This window comes from Notechis scutatus, chromosome 1, assembly GCF_049901735.1.
Source record: "Notechis scutatus isolate UNSWTSFEM ecotype Mainland chromosome 1, rNotScu1.2, whole genome shotgun sequence".
Classification (NCBI taxonomy): Eukaryota; Metazoa; Chordata; class Lepidosauria; order Squamata; family Elapidae; genus Notechis; species Notechis scutatus.
Genome location: NC_142009.1, coordinates 46,182,089 through 46,205,267, shown reverse-complemented (window position 1 = coordinate 46,205,267; position 23,179 = coordinate 46,182,089). Strand labels below are relative to the sequence as shown.

General features: G+C 40.5%; 1 long non-coding RNA gene across 1 annotated transcript in view; it reads right to left on the bottom strand.

Annotated features, from left to right (window-relative positions):
- Positions 1-10,506: 10,506 nt before the first annotated feature.
- The window catches only part of LOC148132774 (uncharacterized), a 76,282-nt gene continuing 63,609 nt past the window's right edge, over positions 10,507-23,179 (bottom strand). The window contains exon 3 of the long non-coding RNA XR_015749193.1: positions 10,507-10,656. This is a non-coding gene — a long non-coding RNA (uncharacterized LOC148132774). The remainder of the gene's footprint in view (positions 10,657-23,179) is intronic.

Here is a 23,179-nt window from a genome sequence, read left to right as displayed (position 1 = left end):
AGAAATACATAGAGTAAAATCTGATAGAAGATCAGGGCCCCAAGGGACAAGCCAGAGACCCCTATGGTGTGCAGGCTGTAAAGGGAACCACCCCCGGGTGGTTTGCAAATTCAGGGATACAATCTGCCACCGATGCGAGAGAAGGGGGCATATTGCTAAGCATGCAGAGCAAATCTGCCAGCATACCCTAGTCAGAGACAAGCAGGGTTCCCTAATCATCCACATGGCCCACAACAAAGGGGATTCCAGAGACCTCCTCATTCAAATTACAGGAGGGAAGAGAATAGAATGGAGAAGGACAGAGACTATGAACACACAATAGTGGGGCATTCTGATCACCATAAACCAAAAAAATTCAACATCACAGTGATAATAGGAGAAATACCTTGTGATATGGAAATTGACTCTGGATCCTACATATCTATGGTGTCCTGGACAACTATAAAAGAAGTAATCCCTGGCATAACTCAACAACAACTAAAACCACAACGTTTAATACTAAAAGATTTCCAAGGGAACAGAATTCCCATGTTAGGAAGAGGAATTTTTTCCAGTAAAATTCAGAAACTTCACCGGTGAATTGCCTTTAACCATCATGGACAAAGAAGTACCAAGCCTCCTTGGAATAGAATGGTTTAGAGCCATAGGAGTAGAAGTGACCATCCATACCACGCAAGCAGAGGAGCACAATCAAATGAGAGAGGACCTGCAGACTGAATTCAAGGATGTGTTCGACAGAACCCTAGGCAAGTATAAGGGGACCCCTATTTCCCTCAAACTTGATCCAAAAGTTCCCCCTGTCAGAATAAAACCAAGGCGAGTCCCTTTCTCCTTGAGACCCAAAGTGGATGAAAAATTAGATAAACTCATAGCCCAGGGAATACTAGAGCCAGTTGATCACGCTAAGTGGGAGACCCCTATAGTCACTCCAGTTAAGCCAGATGGGTCAATCAGAATCTGTGCTAATTATAAAATTTCAATTAATACGGCATTGCAACAGAGCGCGTACCCAGTGCCAGTTGTACAACATCTATTGCATTCAATAGGAAAAGGGAAAAATTTTTGCCAAATTAGACTTGGTTCAAGCCTATCAGCAGTTACCTGTGGATGAAGAAACAGCAGAAGCTCAGACCATTGGAACACACAGGGTGCTTTCAAATGCAAAAGACTGCAATTTGGGGTCAGCGTAGCCCCTGGACTATTTCAAAACTTAATGGAACGCCTACTACAGGGCATTGTGGGGGTGGTACCTTATTTTGATGATGTCCTCATGGCAGCAGAGGACAAAGAACAACTTAAACAAAGATTAAGACTAGTCTTGAGCAGATTCCAAGAAGCTGGCCTTAAACTCAAAAAAGAGAAATGTCACATAGCAGTACCAAGTGTTGAATTTCTGGGATATCTAATTGATGAGACAGGTATACACCCCACCTATAGTAAAATAAAAGCAATTAAGGAAGCTCCCACTCCAACAAACAAAACAGAATTACAGGCTTTCCTGGGACTTTTAAACTTTTACAGTATTTTTCTACCACAGAAAGTGACAGTTGCTGAACCACTTCACAGACCTCTTGATAAAAATGCAGAATGGAAACAGAATGCAGAAACAACTGCATTTGAATCCATAAAAGGACTCCTAACTTCTAACAAAGTTCTAGTACAATATAATAAAACATTAACTCTTTCACTAACATGTGATGCATGTCCTTTTGGGTGGCAGAGAAGCACCCATTGCTTTCTACTCAAAAACTTTATCCAAAGCTGAATGGAATTACAGCCAACTAGATAAGGAAGCACTGGCTGTAGTAGCAGGCATTAAGTGTTTTCATGAATATCTTTATGGGAGACAATTTGAACTAATCACAGACCACAAACCACTCCTAGGCATCATAGCAGGAAACAAACCAACACCAAACATATTGTCCCCTAGAATGACAAGATGGACTGTTTTCTTAGCTGCATATAACTATTGCCTTATACAACAACTGGGCAAGACCATAACACATGCAGATGCACTCAGCCGTTGCCCCCTTCCAGAACCTGTTGAAGACCCAGCTCCAGCCACATCCATACTCCTCATTGAAGACAGTGCCACCGGCCTTATCACAGCATCAGAGATAGCCAAACACTCAGCCAAAGACAAACTCTGGCACGTATTTTAAACTGGGTGTTGAGGGGATGGCCAGAAGAAGTGCTGGAAGGTGACTTTAACCCATTTAAAATTCAGCAAAATGAACTGTCTGTAATTAAAGGGTGTTTGTTGTGGGGGGATAGAGTTGTGATACCTGAGACGCTGAGACAACAAGTCTTAAGAATGTTGCATAAGGGCCACCCAGGGATAGTAAGAATCAAAGCATTAGCCAGAAGTTATACTTGATGACCGGGAATAGATAAGGAAATTGAAAAATGGGTTGCAAGTTGTACACCTTGTCAGGAATCTAAACCCGCACCCCCTTCAGCACCAACCCTAGAATGGGAATCACCAAAAGCACCTTGGTCTAGAATACACATAGACCTGGCAGGACCAATGCAGGGGCAAATATTTCTAATAACTGTTGATGCATATTCAAAGTGGGTGGAAGTAACGATCATGAAAACCACCACACCAGACGCTGTGATTAAAGTATTGAGGAAATTGTTTGCCACACATGATTTACCAGATGTTGTGGTATCGGATAATGGGCCCCAATTCACAGCAAACAATTTTGAATGTTTCCTAGCTGAACAGGGAATCCGCCACGCATTATCAGCACCTGGACACGCCCAGAATAACGCAGAGAGCGCCATAAGGTCCACGAAGGAAACCTTAGCAAAAATGGGACCAGGGGATTGGCAAATGAAAATAGACAAATTCTTAACGATACAACATATCACACCTTCGGCCACCACACACAGAAGTTCAGCAGAACTTTTAATGGGGTGGAAGTTAAGATCAGAGCTAGATAGATTACACCTACACTACAATCCAAGCACACCCACAGATTCAATGAGTAAATGCAGATATTTGAACATAGGTCAATCGGTCTATGCTCACAACTATGCAGGGGGGGCACTGCTGGAATATAAGTCACCTAACAGGTATTTGGGTTAGAAATATATAAACCAGGTTAAACATTTTAAAACTGTATCTTTAAGAAAATGCAAAACTGTAATTAGGTGTGGTTTCTCAAACGGCAATAAGATGGAGCCAGAAACCTGGTTTGTCTTAGTCTTAGCCTCAGAAGAGAGTGTGAGTGAGTTTCTGTTTCCTTCTGTTGGAAAGTATTGCCGTTCCTCCATTTTTCCTAATTGACTGCTATTTCTGGATTTAATGTAAGTCTGATACTGAACTGGACTTTGATATTCAAATTATCCCTGGATTGAAAACTGACTGATTTACTTGTGAATGACTTTGGATTGCTCGTTTGGACTTTGCTTAAACTGTTTCTGGAAGTAAAAACCTACATTTATTGTACAGCGTATCTGTGTGTGTATTATTCAAACACTACTCTCAAATACATATCCCTGTATGCGCTCATTCTCCTAACGGGGAATTACCTCAATAGCCACCATGGGTCCCTGCATGAGTAGTCAAGTCACAGGCCCCCGATCTTATAGAGTAGAACTAGAAGATAGGAAAATATGGAACAGACACATAGACCAACTCCGGGGACGATTGGAACGGAATCTGAATGACATGAAAACCTCAGAAACAGAAACACAACATAGCGAGGTAAGACCAACCCTAACAACTACAAATACTGAAAACACAAGCCTCCCCACTCTAGGGTGGGACTCAAACTCAAGTACACCACAGGATAATTTAGCTGGGGAGGGGGAATCCAGCAAAGGAACTCAGAGCCCTCTGTTCCGTCGGAGCCAGCTCCACCCCTGAAAAACCCTACTGGCTCTGGAGTGACAACAGACCCAACTAGTCAGGTTGCCACCACTGGGGGGGGCTGAACTGCGAAGGTCCAGTCGCACTCACAGGAGTCCTTCCTACTTACGTGATTATATCTGATCGGATGAATGCTTCTTTCAGGAGGGGAGGGGTGTTAGATATTCAATGGGAAGAGTCAGTGATGTCAGACTTCCCCCATTGGTTCATTTTCCAGGCGGGAAAATGAACAGCCATCAGTGGCTGAAACTGTGGACAGCAGCCTGTAAAAAGAACAGCAGGCACACCGGGCGGCAATCTTTTGTTCAGAGCTAAATAAAGAAATCCTTCCCTCCTACCATTGTCCTGCCTCTTCAATCTAGCCCACACCTAACATAATCCCTATATGACAAAGGCATAAATATGATGTTTGAAACTACTAAACTAACCACTTACAGATTAAACAAAGAACAGCAGCTCAAAAAGTAGACATTTAATGGCAGTCATTTTCCACTCAATATATGTTTATATGTCCTAGTAAAAAAAAAAAAGCACAGATATTATGGATTCATGTGGAGGTATATCTTTTTCAGTTCTCAATTTGGCAACTCTAAGATGCGTGACTGGGGAATTCACATAAGTACTAATCACAGTTGATCCTGCTTAGCACTTGGGTTGATCCTGCTTAGCTCTTCAGATCAACCACACAGCCTGTTAGCTGGTGCCACCGAATAAGGTGCCCTTTAACTCTTCTGACTCTCCTTATTTTATAACCAGAGATAAGCAGAAAAACAACAAAAACAATTGGATTTCTCTCTGTGGCTGTAAGATACATTTTTGTAGTCACAAAGTAGGCACAATACATTTCTGTTGGTGTGTAATTTCAGACTCCCTCCCCCCTCCAATGGGACAAAGCAACAATAATCTTGAAACAGCCAGGTTTTAAATTAGTCTTCAAGTTTGAATGTTCTCTGACAAAATCTCTGGAAGTGATTTTCCCCACTTCATTGCCCTTTATTTATTAACAATATCTGTCTCTTCCCACCCCCAAGGAGATCAATCCATGAGATCAACCATGAGATAGGTTGAGCTGAGAGTGAGAATGATCTTCCCAAAATCCCATGTTAGGAAGAGGAATTTTTCCAGTAAAATTCAGAAACTTCACCGGTGAATTGCCTTTAACCATCATGGACAAAGAAGTACCAAGCCTCCTTGGAATAGAATGGTTTAGAGCCATAGGAGTAGAGGTGACCATCCATACCACGCAAGCAGAGGAGCACAATCAAATGAGAGAGGACCTGCAGACTGAATTCAAGGATGTGTTCGACGGAACCCTAGGCAAGTATAAGGGGACCCCTATTTCCCTCAAACTTGATCCAAAAGTTCCCCCTGTCAGAATAAAACCAAGGCGAGTCCCTTTCTCCTTGAGACCCAAAGTGGATGAAAAATTAGATAAACTCATAGCCCAGGGAATACTAGAGCCAGTTGATCACGCTAAGTGGGAGACCCCTATAGTCACTCCAGTTAAGCCAGATGGGTCAATCAGAATCTGTGCTAATTATAAAATTTCAATTAATACGGCATTGCAACAGGCGCGTACCCAGTGCCAGTTGTACAACATCTATTGCATTCAATAGGAAAAGGGAAAATTTTTGCCAAATTAGACTTGGTTCAAGCCTATCAGCAGTTACCTGTGGATGAAGAAACAGCAGAAGCTCAGACCATTGGAACACACAGGGTGTTTTCAAATGCAAAAGACTGCAATTTGGGGTCAGCGTAGCCCCTGGACTATTTCAAAACTTAATGGAACGCCTACTACAGGGCATTGTGGGGGTGGTACCTTATTTTGATGATGTCCTCATGGCAGCAGAGAACAACTTAAACAAAGATTAAGACTAGTCTTGAGCAGATTCCAAGAAGCTGGCCTTAAACTCAAAAAAGAGAAATGTCACATAGCAGTACCAAGTGTTGAATTTCTGGGATATCTAATTGATGAGACAGGTATACACCCCACCTATAGTAAAATAAAAGCAATTAAGGAAGCTCCCACTCCAACAAACAAAACAGAATTACAGGCTTTCCTGGGACTTTTAAACTTTTACAGTATTTTTCTACCACAGAAAGTGACAGTTGCTGAACCACTTCACAGACCTCTTGATAAAAATGCAGAATGGAAACAGAATGCAGAAACAACTGCATTTGAATCCATAAAAGGACTCCTAACTTCTAACAAAGTTCTAGTACAATATAATAAAACATTAACTCTTTCACTAACATGTGATGCATGTCCTTTTGGGTGGCAGAGAAGCACCCATTGCTTTCTACTCAAAAACTTTATCCAAAGCTGAATGGAATTACAGCCAACTAGATAAGGAAGCACTGGCTGTAGTAGCAGGCATTAAGTGTTTTCATGAATATCTTTATGGGAGACAATTTGAACTAATCACAGACCACAAACCACTCCTAGGCATCATAGCAGGAAACAAACCAACACCAAACATATTGTCCCCTAGAATGACAAGATGGACTGTTTTCTTAGCTGCATATAACTATTGCCTTATACATCGACTGGGCAAGACCATAACACATGCAGATGCACTCAGCCGTTGCCCCCTTCCAGAACCTGTTGAAGACCCAGCTCCAGCCACATCCATACTCCTCATTGAAGACAGTGCCACCGGCCTTATCACAACATCAGAGATAGCCAAACACTCAGCCAAAGACAAACTCTGGCACGTATTTTAAACTGGGTGTTGAGGGGATGGCCAGAAGAAGTGCTGGAAGGTGACTTTAACCCATTTAAAATTCAGCAAAATGAACTGTCTGTAATTAAAGGGTGTTTGTTGTGGGGGGATAGAGTTGTGATACCTGAGACGCTGAGACAACAAGTCTTAAGAATGTTGCATAAGGGCCACCCAGGGATAGTAAGAATCAAAGCATTAGCCAGAAGTTATACTTGGTGACCGGGAATAGATAAGGAAATTGAAAAATGGGTTGCAAGTTGTACACCTTGTCAGGAATCTAAACCTGCACCCCCTTCAGCACCAACCCTAGAATGGGAATCACCAAAAGCACCTTGGTCTAGAATACACATAGACCTGGCAGGACCAATGCAGGGGCAAATATTTCTAATAACTGTTGATGCATATTCAAAGTGGGTGGAAGTAACGATCATGAAAACCACCACACCAGACGCTGTGATTAAAGTATTGAGGAAATTGTTTGCCACACATGATTTACCAGATGTTGTGGTATCGGATAATGGGCCCCAATTCACAGCAAACAATTTTGAATGTTTCCTAGCTGAACAGGGAATCCGCCACGCATTATCAGCACCTGGACACGCCCAGAATAACGCAGAGAGCGCCATAAGGTCCACGAAGGAAACCTTAGCAAAAATGGGACCAGGGGATTGGCAAATGAAAATAGACAAATTCTTAACGATACAACATATCACACCTTTGGCCACCACACACAGAAGTTCAGCAGAACTTTTAATGGGGTGGAAGTTAAGATCAGAGCTAGATAGATTACACCTACACTACAATCCAAGCACACCCACAGATTCAATGAGTAAATGCAGATATTTGAACATAGGTCAATCGGTCTATGCTCACAACTATGCAGGGGGGGGCACTGCTGGAATATAAGTCACCTAACAGGTATTTGGGTTAGAAATATATAAACCAGGATAAACATTTTAAAACTGTATCTTTAAGAAAATGCAAAACTGTAATTAGGTGTGGTTTCTCAAACGGCCATAAGATGGAGCCAGAAACCTGGTTTGTCTTAGTCTTAGCCTCAGAAGAGAGTGTGAGTGAGTTTCTGTTTCCTTCTGTTGGAAAGTATTGCCGTTCCTCCATTTTTCCTAATTGACTGCTATTTCTGGATTTAATGTAAGTCTGATACTGAACTGGACTTTGATATTCAAATTATCCCTGGATTGAAAACTGACTGATTTACTTGTGAATGACTTTGGATTGCTCGTTTGGACTTTGCTTAAACTGTTTCTGGAAGTAAAAACCTACATTTATTGTACAGCGTATCTGTGTGCTGTGTGTGTATTATTCAAACACTACTCTCAAATACATATCCCTGTATGCGCTCATTCTCCTAACGGGGAATTACCTCAATAGCCACCATGGGTCCCTGCATGAGTAGTCAAGTCACAGGCCCCCGATCTTATAGAGTAGAACTAGAAGATAGGAAAATATGGAACAGACACATAGACCAACTCCGGGGACGATTGGAACGGAATCTGAATGACATGAAAACCTCAGAAACAGAAACACAACATAGCGAGGTAAGACCAACCCTAACAACTACAAATACTGAAAACACAAGCCTCCCCACTCTAGGGTGGGACTCAAACTCAAGTACACCACAGGATAATTTAGCTGGGGAGGGGGAATCCAGCAAAGGAACTCAGAGCCCTCTGTTCCGTCGGAGCCAGCTCCACCCCTGAAAAACCCTACTGGCTCTGGAGTGACAACAGACCCAACTAGTCAGGTTGCCACCACTGGGGGGCGGGGCTGAACTGCGAAGGTCCAGTCGCACTCACAGGAGTCCTTCCTACTTACGTGATTATATCTGATCGGATGAATGCTTCTTTCAGGAGGGGAGGGGTGTTAGATATTCAATGGGAAGAGTCAGTGATGTCAGACTTCCCCCATTGGTTCATTTTCCAGGCGGGAAAATGAACAGCCATCAGTGGCTGAAACTGTGGACAGCAGCCTGTAAAAAGAACAGCAGGCACACCGGGCGGCAATCTTTTGTTCAGAGCTAAATAAAGAAATCCTTCCCTCCTACCATTGTCCTGCCTCTTCAATCTAGCCCACACCTAACATAATCCCTATATGACAAAGGCATAAATATGATGTTTGAAACTACTAAACTAACCACTTACAGATTAAACAAAGAACAGCAGCTCAAAAAGTAGACATTTAATGGCAGTCATTTTCCACTCAATATATGTTTATATGTCCTAGTAAAAAAAAAAAAGCACAGATATTATGGATTCATGTGGAGGTATATCTTTTCAGTTCTCAATTTGGCAACTCTAAGATGCGTGACTGGGGAATTCACATAAGTACTAATCACAGTTGATCCTGCTTAGCACTTGGGTTGATCCTGCTTAGCTCTTCAGATCAACCACACAGCCTGTTAGCTGGTGCCACCGAATAAGGTGCCCTTTAACTCTTCTGACTCTCCTTATTTTATAACCAGAGATAAGCAGAAAAACAACAAAAACAATTGGATTTCTCTCTGTGGCTGTAAGATACATTTTTGTAGTCACAAAGTAGGCACAATACATTTCTGTTGGTGTGTAATTTCAGACTCCCTCCCCCCTCCAATGGGACAAAGCAACAATAATCTTGAAACAGCCAGGTTTTAAATTAGTCTTCAAGTTTGAATGTTCTCTGACAAAATCTCTGGAAGTGATTTTCCCCCACTTCATTGCCCATTATTTATTAACAATATCTGTCTCTTTCCCACCCCCCAAGGAGATCAATCCATGAGATCAACCATGAGATAGGTTGAGCTGAGAGTGAGAATGATCTTCCCAAAGTCACTTACTTGCTTCCATGGTCATGGGGACTGAAACCTGATCCTGGTCCAATACTGGAATCCTACCCTGCAGTGTATCTATGCACAGTTTATTACACGGATATAAGACCTTGTTCAGCACTATTAATAGTTAGGGAAGCCTAACACTAAACTGCATCTCAAAATTGATTCTTCGATCTATTCTAGATCATGTAGAGAGTTAGAAAGTGTCATTTGATTAAATTTCATTATAATATGAATCAAGTTATCACTATAATCACTCTTGGTGCCATTCATCGGATGAGCTTGGTATGTAACATTATCTTTGAAACATGTCTGCTGTATCAAATAAAATTCCACTCTCTGAGTTGGCAGTTTCCCAAGGATTTTATTAGAAAGACAGCTGCTCTCTAAAGTATGATTTCATCATTACCGTTAAACAGCCAGTATCCCAGGATTCCTCTATGGTCTAATATGCCACCTGATGTAAAGTCTGATGCATAAAACATGAGGAAAAAAACAGGAAAAATTCATTAGCATGACTTAATTCCTGGCAGACTTCAGATCCAAATGGAAGCTTCAAACTTCATCCTTCTCTCCTTTACTCTTGCTCCTATAAATAATAGTAAAACAGGATTAGGTTGATTCAATCTGTCAGGGTTGTGTGACCTCTGCTATGGTCTGAATCATAGGGAAAAAAGAAGTGTCATAAATGTTGATGGAATGCACAAAGAAAGTAGAGTTTATATTTTCAGGCATGGTGTTTAACTCCTAATGGTGTGCAAACTTTTGGGGTGCCAACCTGAAAACCTCTTACCCTATTTCCTGATTCCAAGCTCATCTAACTAATAGAAATGAAAAATTTACCATTCGCAAATTCTCTACTGAATCTATTTTTCCCCCAATAGGAATTAGAGAGTTGGACAATCTGATCTGCATCCCAAGAAGCCAAAGGAGGTCAAGGAACAAAGGGGATTTTGCTTCAAAGTTATATCTGAGAAATAGGCAAATATTTTAGGGAGAAACTTTTTTTTCTTTTTACCATGTGAGCTTAAGTCCAATATTTTGTCTCCATACAAATAATTGATTTATGCCAGCCTTGAATCATACATCAGATGTGTTCTGGAAGATCTTATAATTTCCTCTTTGAACATCCTGTAATTTTTCTTTCTTCATTCAAGAAAAAACAGGCTCTTCAAAGTTAATGATGGTCAAAGAGTTAGAGGTCCATTCTTGTCCTCTGTTACTGACAACTTCATTTGTGTGAAGGTTAAGAGAGAGAGAGAGAGAGACAGAGAGAGACAGAGAGAGAGAGAGTCAGTCAGTCAGTCAATTTGGTATAGTGGTGAAGACATCAGGCTAGAAATTGGGAGACTGAATTCTAGTCCTGCCTTGTACGTGAAGCCAGCTGGTTAACTTTGAGCCAGTCACTTTCTGTTGGCCCTAGGAGGGAAGCAATGGCAAATCATTTCTGAGAAACCTTGCCAAGTAAACTCTAGGGACTTGTCACAGCTGTTTTCAAGAATCAGATATGATTGAACAGAAGTAAAAAGAGAGAGAAAGTGGCATCAAACAGAAATAAAATCAAACATTATATGTTCATGTTAATTGCTGGACTTTCCTCTTCAGCTCTCATAAGATTCTCAATTTTTTCCAGAATGTAAAAAACTGAGAGAGGTATATGGGATATGAAGGGCAGGAGAAGGGAAGACAAATTCCTATAATCTAAAAAAGTTCTACTTCTGTAATTTTGGATTTAAACCATAAAAACTCTATCATAACATTTAAGAGTTATTAGCACTTTGGGATCAATTGCTTTTTGGTATATTATATTTACTCTTCAGTATCATTGCTGCTCTATACCTCAGACATTTTAACAGCTAAGTGGTGTTACAAATCCCCATCTGTTTTACTCAGAAATGTTGGGTGGCATGTTTAAAAGTTAAATAAATAAAAGTGATATTTAGAGATTTTATCTAATCAGGATTCCACAATGGATGACAAATTGCCCTCTTTTAACGTATAATTAATTGCTCTGAAAGGCATTTTACTTTTCAGCATTGGAGGGTAGAAGGTTAAGTGAAAGCTTTTGGCATTTTGAATGTGTGTGGTTTGTGACTGGAAACCCATACAAAAAATCAAGAATAAAAAAGACCATTGAATATTGGTACAATATTACAGCTATGATATATCATTTTTCAAAGGCATCCTGACAACCAAAGGCCCAAGTTGTTCTTCTGTGATCCAGAAGATGCTTATCTAGTAGGACATGTTTTACCCCACCATGATTCTACACAACTTTTTGTTTGTTTTTGTTTTATTTTAAGGAAATAGTTGCCACTTTTTCCATTCTTCTAGAATAATTCAGACAGACAGAGACAAATTCCATACTATCCATATTTAAGTTACAGCGCAGAACCAAGTGGCACATCAGTGAAAATCATATTGCTATATTTGTCATCAAAATCAGGTTCCTGTTTCCAATCAATGTGTCTTGTGCAACCTGCAAGTTGAATGCCACAGACCAAGAGATTCTGCACCAAGAGGAAGAGAAAACATTGTTTACCTTTTGGTTCTCTATGGCTGGCAAGTGGATTGCTGCTGTTTCTTGTTGCCTTTGCTTTTGATCAACAAGGATGATTGAACAACATGAAAGAGGACGAGTACTGGAGCTTCAATTTCTGCAAGTCAGTTTTCTTTTAGAATGAAAGTCCATTCTTATCAAGGGGAGTGCTAACCTAAAAAACTGGTTAGATGCCATGACATAAGTGGCAGCACCTTGAACATAACAATTATGCCAAGCTTGGTGTTACTCTTTACATTTCTACTAAAATTCTTGCTGTTATTACTTTAAACTCATAGGACAATAGTTTTTGAACCAAGGTACCTCAAAATGGGTAACTTACAGAATGTGTCCAAAATGTGGGACCTATAATCCCAACTAAATAAAATTTGGGAAAATTGTGGTTGCTTCAGTGTTACTGTCTGCAGTCACATGATTTCATTTTCAATGTTCTGTGGCAATTTCCCATCCAGTCTCATAATCCTTTGCTTCCTCCCACACCCAGCAGCAACCACTTACCTGCCTGCTAGGAAGGGAAGGGAGGTAGGAACCCCCTCTGCACATTTCCCAGTCCATTGTACTCACCACGAGTTTCCCCAACCTACGCTGGATCCCGCACACACCTTCCCCAACCCACACAGCACTTCTTTTGCACCCCCACACACCCTCTCTGACTCATATGGCAGTTGTTGTGCTTCACCATGCACACTTCCTTACCCACTCTGTCCGGTGTGTGCCTTCCCTGATGTGTATTCCACTTGTGTACCCCCATGGAACCTTTCAACTTGTACCACTCCTGCGCCCCTTTCCCCAACACATGTGGAACCTCTTGGGCATTCCCACATACCCTTTGTCAGGGTTCCAACGGAAGCCCTAATCAAATCATGAGCCTTCTTAACCTGCACCTTCCCCCAAATGCCATTCCTTACCTATTGCAAACTCCCAAGCACTCCCAGGCACTCTTTCCAATCCCCACCTGCATATCATCCCCAACCACTGCATCTCTCATATACCCCTGCAGCCTTCAAGCATTGTTCTTGACCCATCCCAACCCCCTGCACACCTACATGACTCACATAACACATCTTGGCATCCCTGTCCATCCTTTCCAACCTATATCTTCCATCAGACTTGCAATTTCCTGCCGACTTCTCCACTGACATTTTTCCTGCAAGCTTCCCACCAGCAAAGTAAATGAGGAAGCTGGCGGGTATTCAGAAGTTGCTCCTCCTCCTACTGTTGTTTTTTTTTTGCCTACCCATTGCCATTCTGTTTCTCTGTTTAAGCAAGGAAACAATGACCCAATGGGCACAGATTATCTGGTTTCTAATAAAGGCTGACATAAGGGTAGTATCAAGTTTGACATAATTGTTATTGTGTTCCCAGGACTTGGAATGTACAATATTTATACCACATGGTTCATTTTTAATTGAGTATGAATGATTCTGAAGAATCAGTTATATATCTTAGTAAAGAAAATAGCATAGCCACCATCTTTGTTTCTTCTGAGTAATGTATGGTATATAATATTTTTTTTAAAACCTAAGCTATGGTTTAATTTCATTAATTCTGCCTTTCCCGTCTTTCTTTTGAGCAGTTTCTAGGTAGTGCATGACATTTAATCCTCACAACAGTCCTGCAAACGAGGTTAACAGAGACAGAGTGACTGGCCAATGTTGCCCAGAGAAGCTCACAGAGAACATCCAAAGTATCATTTAGTTTTTGAAATAAGTGGATAGATTTACACTCATTCAACGTGATCACACTAAAAGTATTTCCATATTTTGGGCTTTTCTGCATTCATTCATTTTATGACTCCTTTAGTTTAACAGACCAAACAACCAAAAGCTACCCAATACACTGCTATTGCATTTTTATCATTGAATTTTACATCAATATTGAAACTGTATAAGAGATAACGGAACTGGAAGGGACTTTGGAAGTCTTTTAGTCCAACTACCTGTTCAATCAGGAACCCCTATACCATTTCAGACAAATGGTTGCTCAATTTCTTCTTAAAAATCTCCAGTGTTGGAGCATCACAACTTCTGGAGGCCAATTGTTCCATGTTATATTATTTTCTGCCCTCCTTTCACTCTACAATCTGGGCTGTTCAACAGTACAGTATGGAAGTGCAAAATCTGACAGTGTACTATCAGAGAGCAACAAAGGTACCCAACAAGACAGGATTGTGAAGAGTGTTGTGATAGAGGGATCACTTTCATCAGCAACACCATATGAATTTAGATAAGTTCATAATGGAAGATTCATAAGCAATCTTTTAAGCAGACATTTCTTAAGCCTTCCATGCCCTGGAAAATCCCATTAATTTTAATCATTGTTCCTAACCAAGATATTTTGTTTTTCCAGGGAAAAGATACTATATTCATGCACTGATGCTGAACCCACTTGTATCCCACCAGTCTGCTGCTAACATGATAAAGGGCAGGCAAAGGCTCCCAATAATGTAAACAAAAGAGCTTGCTCCAGTTTAATGAGAAGAACAGTAAAAAGGGGAGGTGGAGGAATCAAATCATCTATTTTTTTTTAGCAGATAAGCAACCAAAAAAAGAAATTCCCAGGATGTTTTGCATTTGTAAAAAAAAAAAAACACTCAAATATTTTGCTTTATTCTATTTAGAGTGTCTGGTCAAAATAGAAATGAGGCAATGAGTGAGGCAATACTTCAGTTAGCATAAAGGGCACCTGTTGAAGTTGTAGAATGTATAGCACTGTTTGGTCCTCCCTCCCGCACTTTTTTAATGTCTATATGAAACCCCAGGAAGGGGTTATCTGATAATTTGGGATGCAGCTTCGTCAATAAGTTGAACATAGCAAACTTTACATTCCCATTCTGCTTGAAGAGGAGATGTTATTGATATCCTACCTGGTGCCTGAAAGATGCAAGGATCTGAATATTAGAAAATAGCTGAAGCCAAACCCAAGCAAGCTGGAGGTGTTCTTTCTTTATTACAGTTCTCTTTTAGTTCTCTAGAGATGCAAGCAATATTCCTGAAGTTTTGGCTCCTGTTTCAACAGTGGTAGAAGCCAAGCTAAAGGAATTTTGCTCAGGTCTGATTGGTATACCAATTGCAACCTTACCTTATTTTACACCTTCATTATCACCTGATTAGACTATTACAATGCAATTTACATGGGTTGCCCTTAAAGATTACTCAGAAACTGCAAGTGGCCTGCAAATGTATCAATTCCCAATACTGACATAATACTTACGTTGCAGATCCTAAAGTCCTTTCTCATAGGTTTCTGGATACAATTTAAAGTGATACTCTTGATCTATAAAACCTTCTATAGCTTGAAAACTGGATCCTTGCCTGCTCTCGCTGGAATCAACCTGACCCACTAATGTTTACAGGAAGAAGCTGCCTATAGTCCCACATTTCCCAGAGGAGTATATATGTGTGTGGTGGTGGTGGGAAGGCTAGAAGATACTGCTTTTCCATGGCTGAGCTTTTGTTATATTATTTTATGAGATTATTGTCAAATCATACACTTTGTAAGCCAACAAGAATTGTCAGAACCTGATCAAATATAAAGTTATTAAATACAGTATATAAACAAGAAATATTTTGAAATTGAATTCAAGATCAAGAAATAACATCTCTTCACCTAACTGTCTTAGAATACTAGCTTATTTAAAATAAGGAGTTGGGTGGGATATGAAAACAATGAAAACAATTAAGCAAATACATACGTCTGGCATTCTAAAGTATCATTCTTTTAGAAGGGAAATGAAAATATATTGAGAAAGAAAAATATCTGCAACATGAAATTGTCCCAAACATAAATCGTGTTTTTAGGTGTTCTTTACTTGACCCAGTCATGTTCAGGAGTTATTGTTCCAAAGTGATAACTGGTTATTCATATGCCATAGAATAGAGATAGGGACCCTATAGGCTATAGTCCTCTACATGTTACTACTGTAACATCCCAGCATCACTCATCTCTGATGGACTGCTGGAAGTTCTAGATCAAAAAATCTGAAGGGCCATATATATCCCATGTCTAGGAGAATCATCATAGATGTCTCAGCTGCTATTGTGTTGAAGGAAGCTCAAAGGTCCTCTTTGTTTTGGGAATTCATACTGTACTTTCTGATTTGTGCTTTTGGTGCTGCTTGAGCAGTTTTGAAAAACCCTCTATATAACCAGAGGTAAGTGCTTAGTGGGGTTAAGAGCCTTTCAAAACCTCCTCAGTGCACTTGCAATTTTTCACTTCTTTCTACCAAAATATAAAGTTCAGTTCAGACATTGGTTGCTTTCGAGGTAACAGCCTACCAAAGAAGCTTTTTTCAAATAAAATATTGAAATAATTCTAATCAAATCAGTTTGATCTTGAATTAAAAATATGAATCAAATCAAGTCCTTTCTGAACTTTGAATCTCCAGTTCCAACTGAATCAGAATTGATTTCAAAACCCTAACCATCAAGTTGTTTCCATTCATGCATTATATTTTGTCAGAACAGAGATTCTACACAGATTTCTGATATTGTATCCAAATCATTGAAAAACACTGAGATCATATACACCAGAAAAAGAAGCTTGAAGTATATTTCAGTCTGTACTTCTTTTGTAGGCTCAGCACTGATCACAAGCAGTAGTCATCTTGTGGATGAAGAAAGATACCACACAAAGCATCAAGCTGAAGTTGGTATCCACTGTAAATTGATCCCACTTTTGATAGTCTCCAGATGTTTGAACTAATTCATAGAACTTTCAGCAATGGCCAATCTGGAGATAATGAAACTAATATGTGATTCATCAGTGATCCAGTTTGATCCAGTCACCAAATCTGTGTATATGTACAGCATTGTGAAGAAAACAGTTGTAAATTAGTTGTAAGAATGATTTTTAAAATGAAACTTGCTTTAAAATAGATGTGTATAATACACCCCCTCCTCTGGAGATTGCAACACAAGTTTTTACTTCATTACTTTTCATACAATTTCCTTATATCATTAATTCTAATGGCATTTGTAGTATCTGGACTATTAATCAAAAGTGACATTGGAAATGGCTTAGAGTTAATGGGAGCATGAGAAGTTTTCTAACCATAGTGTATTTGACATGGACCAGGTCAAGTCTAAAGGAGCTGCTCTTGGTTAAATAAACAATTAAACTGTAAAGTAAAAGGGAAAAACTCCACAGCCATTTATCAATTTTATATGGTTTTTTGTGACTATAGGGAAGAATAAAGTAAAACTAGAATTTATGAATTAAAAGACTGAGTTACATAGATAAGAGCACAAGCTTGCTGACATCACACAAAAAAAGTTGGGTGGGCTGAACTCTCCTTCTATAGTCTGAAGACCTTGGGACTTATATCCTTGCAACTTCATACAAACAGCTAAATGTGCTGCAAAAGAGTAAAAAAACAAACAAACAAAGACCATGCTAGATCATTCAGACAAGTTAAAGTGCCAACACCCCACCCCCCAAAAAGTAACCAACTTCCTGATAGAATAATTCTTCTTTTAGAATTTAATTTACAAGTCCCATCTTCTAGGACTGGCAGACAAAGTTAGTTATTTTACATTGTCATGTAACACTATCCCAATTTATTTCCTAAAACAGCAGACTGACTACATAATTGGACAGATAGAATAACTTTCCCTTTCTACACTGGGATTAGGCAAAAACTTTTAGAACTCTTAAAACAGGTGGCGCTGGCTTTCTCTCAGATGCCTCTGGTTTTTTGGTCTCCCACCTGAAAAAAGCAGCCAGGACTCACAGTTTGGCATAATCTTCACTTTATTCCAGCAACCAAAACAATGCAACAGCGAGTAAAGATATTTCCAAATAAAGCCAGTGCTAAGACCCACTGCCTCTCGGCGCTTTAAATACTCTAGTACCTCCCCTCTCACTCATCTAAGCTGCCTAACATCTGTTCTGTTGAGGTAATTCCCTGTTAGGAGAATGAGCGCATACAGGGAGACGTATTTGAGAGCAGTGTTTGAATAACACACACACAGCACACAGATACACTGAAGAGTAAATGTAGGTTTTTACTTTCCATAAAGGTTTAAGCAAAGTTCAAAATAGGCAGTCCAAAGTCATTCACAGGAAAGATCAGTCAGTTTTCAGTCCAGGGATAATCCAGTAACAAAGTCCAGTATCATAAACAGTTCAGTAACAGACTTACATCCAATCCAAGAATAACAGTCCATTTAGAAGGAACGGCAATACTCTCCAACAGAAGGAAAAACAGAGACTCACTGAGATATACTTTCTTCTGAGACTAAGACTAAGACTAAAACAACCCAGGTTTCTGGCTCCATCTTATGGCCATTTGAGAAACTACAGCCAATTACACTTTTAGGATTCTATTAAAGAGACAGTATTAAAATGTCTATCCTGGTTTATATATTGTCCAACCCAAATAACTGTTAGGTGACTTATATTCCTAACACGTTCCTTTGTTATACTAACATCTGCCTATCTGCAGCTTCCTTCACCCATGTGCTTACTACCCTTCCTTATTATCCCATGATTGTGCCCAGTACTGTGATTACCACCACCATGGCCATTCTCCTCTGAACGTCAGCCACCGCTTGTCTCTCCTTCAGTCCCAGATTCAGTAGCTGTCACCCATTCCCAGCCTGCTGCAACCCCCCTGTCACCTTCTAATGACATCATCCTAATCTCTCCATTGTCAGCATGACCAGCAGCTGGCTCTCGGGATCCAGCCTCCATCCGGAGACCTCTCCATATGATTGTGGACCATCGTGGGGTCATGGAGCATCAGCAGGCCTTAGATCAGTGTTGGGTCATAAAGCATCCCTCTGTGTTGGTGGCTGGGGTGGCAACGAGATAAACAGAAGTTCCTCCCACCACCCGACATCGTTGTTGGGCTCTGGTGTGTGTTGCAGTGTGTCTGGAGCCCGACAATTTCTAGGAAATGTATTCCATTTGTTCTGGCAGAGAGCTTACTAATTCTTTTGGAAAAGCTACTGTTTTTCTTTCTTCAAACCTTTCTCTGTTTTAAAATAGTAAAAATAGGGAACTAGCAAACAATGATTTGCTAGTACATTTGTAGGATTAATGGTGCTATCTTTGAATTAACATTACATTTTTTTAAAATGTACAAAAGTGAGCTGCTTCTCTCATTCAGATTGTGAAATTTTTTAGAAAGCAAGATGGCAAGAGAATTGTTTTGATATGGTGAAGGTGTGTTTTTGTTTTACTATGTGCCAAAAATATTATAAAGGTGGGGAAGATGGCATTGCTGACCCATCATTCCCTTTTATCAGTAGTTTGGGTCTAAATTTGGGAAATCCTGAGCAAATTTTCTCCACAGCTGTCCATAATTGCTGTGGTGTTGCCCTTTCACACACCTGCTTCTACCTCCCTTGAAGTTATGTGTTCATGTTCCTTCATTCTACTACACAACCACAGGAAGAAATTGTGTGGGTTTTGTGTTGCTTTAATTCAAGCTAAGTAATGAGTATATATGGCTGATGAATTAAGACGCTTACCATTAAAAAAATATTTTTATTAGAAGCCGCTCTTGAGTCTTCTATCATTTATTACTGCATGTTTTTAAATTATAAATATGTCTCTGTGCTTCCTAAAATTATCTAGTAAGTTGAGAAAAGAAATGGTGATGGGGTAAAAACTGGGACAGAGACAGAGGTGGTATTCAACAGGTTCTGACCAGTTCTGGAGAAATTCTGAGTAGTTCGGAGAACCAGCAAATACCACATCTTACTGGAGATTTTACAGTATCCTTTCCCTGCCACACCCACCAATCCACACCCACAGAACCGGTAATAAAAAAAATTGAATCCCACCACTGGCCTGAATGCTTTCTGCTCTGATCATCTTTTGGTGCTAGTGAACTGCATTGATAAAATGTTTTGCCTCATGCATGCTTTCAGAAAGATGAAAAGAATTGGGAAGACCATAAATTTCTGCTCCTCCTTTGCCTTCTCTTTTCCTAGCTGTAGCTAGGAAATTGCAGTCAGACAATCAAGCACATTTTCTTCCAGTGCTAAGTTTTTAAAAAGAAATAAAGAAAAAAACTTAAAGAATGAATTGCAACCCGGTTAATTGTACAGATGTTGTAATGTTTGTCTTTTCCCAGCACTGTTATATAGAAACTGGATCATTAGAGGCATTTGGAGAGTATGGGGATGCTATAGAATACAGAAATAGAAACAATATTCCTGATATTAATCTCCATGGCTCTTCCAGGGCCTATGTGGATCTCACCTTTGTTTATATAGGGCAACTACTGAGACTACATCTGGAGATTGGTATCCTAAGTCAAGACAGAGAATGTGGTTTAAACACTTCATTTTCTTTCTTTCTCACCAATACATCTGTTCAGATTTTTCTGGAATGATCCTAAAATTTCTGATCATTCTTCTTGCAAATTTATTCTATGCAAATCTGACAGGGCATGACTTCAAAGCCCTTGGCAAGGTATGAAAATAACTTTTCAGATATTTTTAACACCCTTTGCCAGCTGTATTTTTGCAAGTGTATGGCATTGTTGGAGCCAAAGCAAATACCAGCACAGGCTGTCTTGCCTCAAACCTCAGCTGGCTCACACAAAAGGGTGCAATTTATCAGTTCCAAAGGAAAACACCATCTGACAGAATCCAGAGTACAACTATTCATTACATATCTAAAGGCTATTGATCAATGACCTGTTGGAAAATTCTATGGGTTCAAGCTTAACTGATTTTCATGGATGCTTGAATTTCTGACTTCTAAAGGCGTGTTCCATACAGTGCTTTGTCACTGGTCTGCCAAGAGAAAATAATGCAAGGCACCAGCAAACAAGTTGACAACTCTGAAGTAAGGTTGAAAATTCACTGTGTTGTCTGCATGCAAAGGAAGTCAATATGCAGAGGGCAGGGGAGGTGGAGGAAGCTTCAAGATCAGCCTAGTTTGCCTTCACATCAGATCTTGGAGAAGGTTTTCTTCACAATGCCCATAGATTGCTGTGGGTAAAGTGAGTCTGTGTGACAGAGTAAGGACTAAAGAGCATCAATAATCAATTATTAAGGGTTCGACATTAGTACCATTAGCCCAATGGCCAGATTGTTATATTTTCTGAAACTAAAACATAGGTAGGCTTTCCCCAAACCAGTGTGTTTAGAAGTGTTGCCTATCCTTCCCTTCAATTGTCATGGCTTTTCTGGCATGGTAAGTTTCTGCCACCATGTCTTTTTTGGCTGCCCATCAGACCTTGAAAACAATTTCTAGACTGCCCACCCACCAAAAAAAAAATCACTAGACCTTATTGAAACCTCTCCTGAGATTTGAGAAGTATTATGCTTTTTTTTTTTTTTGGTGAGATTAGGATGGGGAATAGATCCAGCAGAGGTTGCTGAATCCTGTATGAATTCAAGGAAAGGAAGTCCAATTAAGAATGGGAAAAGTGCTACTACTACAAGAGTTGTGTTGGGAGCAGGTTGAAAGGATCACCCAGAAAACTCCCAGGAGTTTTCATGTCCCTGTTAAATTGCCCACTGAAGTGGTACCCATCTATTTACTTATGATCCCTCACTTTCAAATTGATGGATTGGCATGAGGTGGAACATGTGCCAAAAGCTCACCCCATCTTGTGGAGCAACTGGGTCTTGAGCGAGCCTGCCAATCATCAGCCCAGGATCCTAACCACGTGAGCCACCATTGGGAAAATTACTTATCTGAATTCATACTGGAATTAAGAGAGTGGTAGATTGGTAAATTGGTAATTGTAGGAACTTATTTCTAGTCTTTCAGTTCCTATTCTTCATTTAAAATGTATTTATTATTTAATATTCCTATTCCCCAATGTTGTGAACTAAAGAAATGTGATTAATAAAGATTCATCTACATAGCAGGATCGTAATCCTGCACTTCCTATTGGCCCATATAATGGCAAGTTATGATTGGTTCATTCTGAGCAATCTGACTGGCTGTTGGCGGGCCGAGTCCCATTGGACGAGATTCAAACCCAATAACATCATCCATTGGTCATCCGGATAGCAGTTCACTCTATAAAAGGGTGGCCGCTATCCGGGGTTTTTTGTCTCTGTTAACATGCTGTAAATAAAGAGCTGAAGTTCAAGGTTGACAGTCTGGTCTCCGTTCATTAAACCCATGCCTCAAACATAACACTGGCGACGAGGATGGGATGCGGAGACAAAAGAGCTGGCTAAACCCTACAGAGCTCCAACTGAAGCACGTGGCTGAGAGCGCATCTACATCGACAGGATGTCAGGCGGCGCTATACCACCTGCTCTTTTTGACCCAGAAAAAGAAGACTGGGAGTCGTATATGGATCGTTTCCAGATGTTCTTGGAAACCAACAATTTAGAGGATGTTTCCACCAGCAAGAAAAGAGCAGTGTTTCTGGCTCACTGCGGACCTGCCGTATTCCGGGTGGCTAAAGCACTTGCAAAAACCGGCTGAAGTAAAAGAAATGGATTGGGACACCCTTGCACCTCTTCTGTGGGCTGATTATGCATCCGCTGCATCAACACTGGCCTGAAGACACGAATATTACCAGAGGGAACAACAGAAAAGCCAGAGCTGCGTCGTTCTGGGATTAGATGCACCACACGGGTGCAGAAGGCCTATGGAGAAAGACAACGTCAGTTTTCCAAAGGCCGTCACCTACCTACTGCAGCAGAAGAAACCATCAGCTGCCGAAGCACCGAAGGCTTCATCAAGAGGCACTTCACCTGGTTTAGAAGTTCCGACAACCATTCTGGCAATCAAAGTCCAGAACTCTAAGGACTACTGACGCATAGAAACAACTCAATTCCGCTCCCTCTGCGCCTGTGAGAGTCACCATCAACCGAACGAAGGAAGAGGCACACAAGCGAAACCAACCTTGCCAAATGGAGAGTCGAAAACCAACCTTGCCAAATGGAGTCGATTGGGTCCCTCTCGATGGTTTCCTGGAAGACCCTCAAACAACTCATCCCTGCCATCCGTCGTCAGGATCTCAGCACCCAGAAGGTCGTCCTCAGGGATTACCAGGGGAACACGATTCCAGTCGCCGGCTTGACTCAAGTCCGAGTAACCTTCAAAAATCGTAGTGCAGCACTTCCATTGACTGTTGTCGATGGTAACCCCTATATCATTTAGCCTCAATCCAGAAATAGCCCCTATCCGCCTTAAGCCTCGTCGGGTGCCATTCGCCCTTAAACCCAAGATCGACGAGCAACTTGATAAGTTAATAGCCCAAGGGG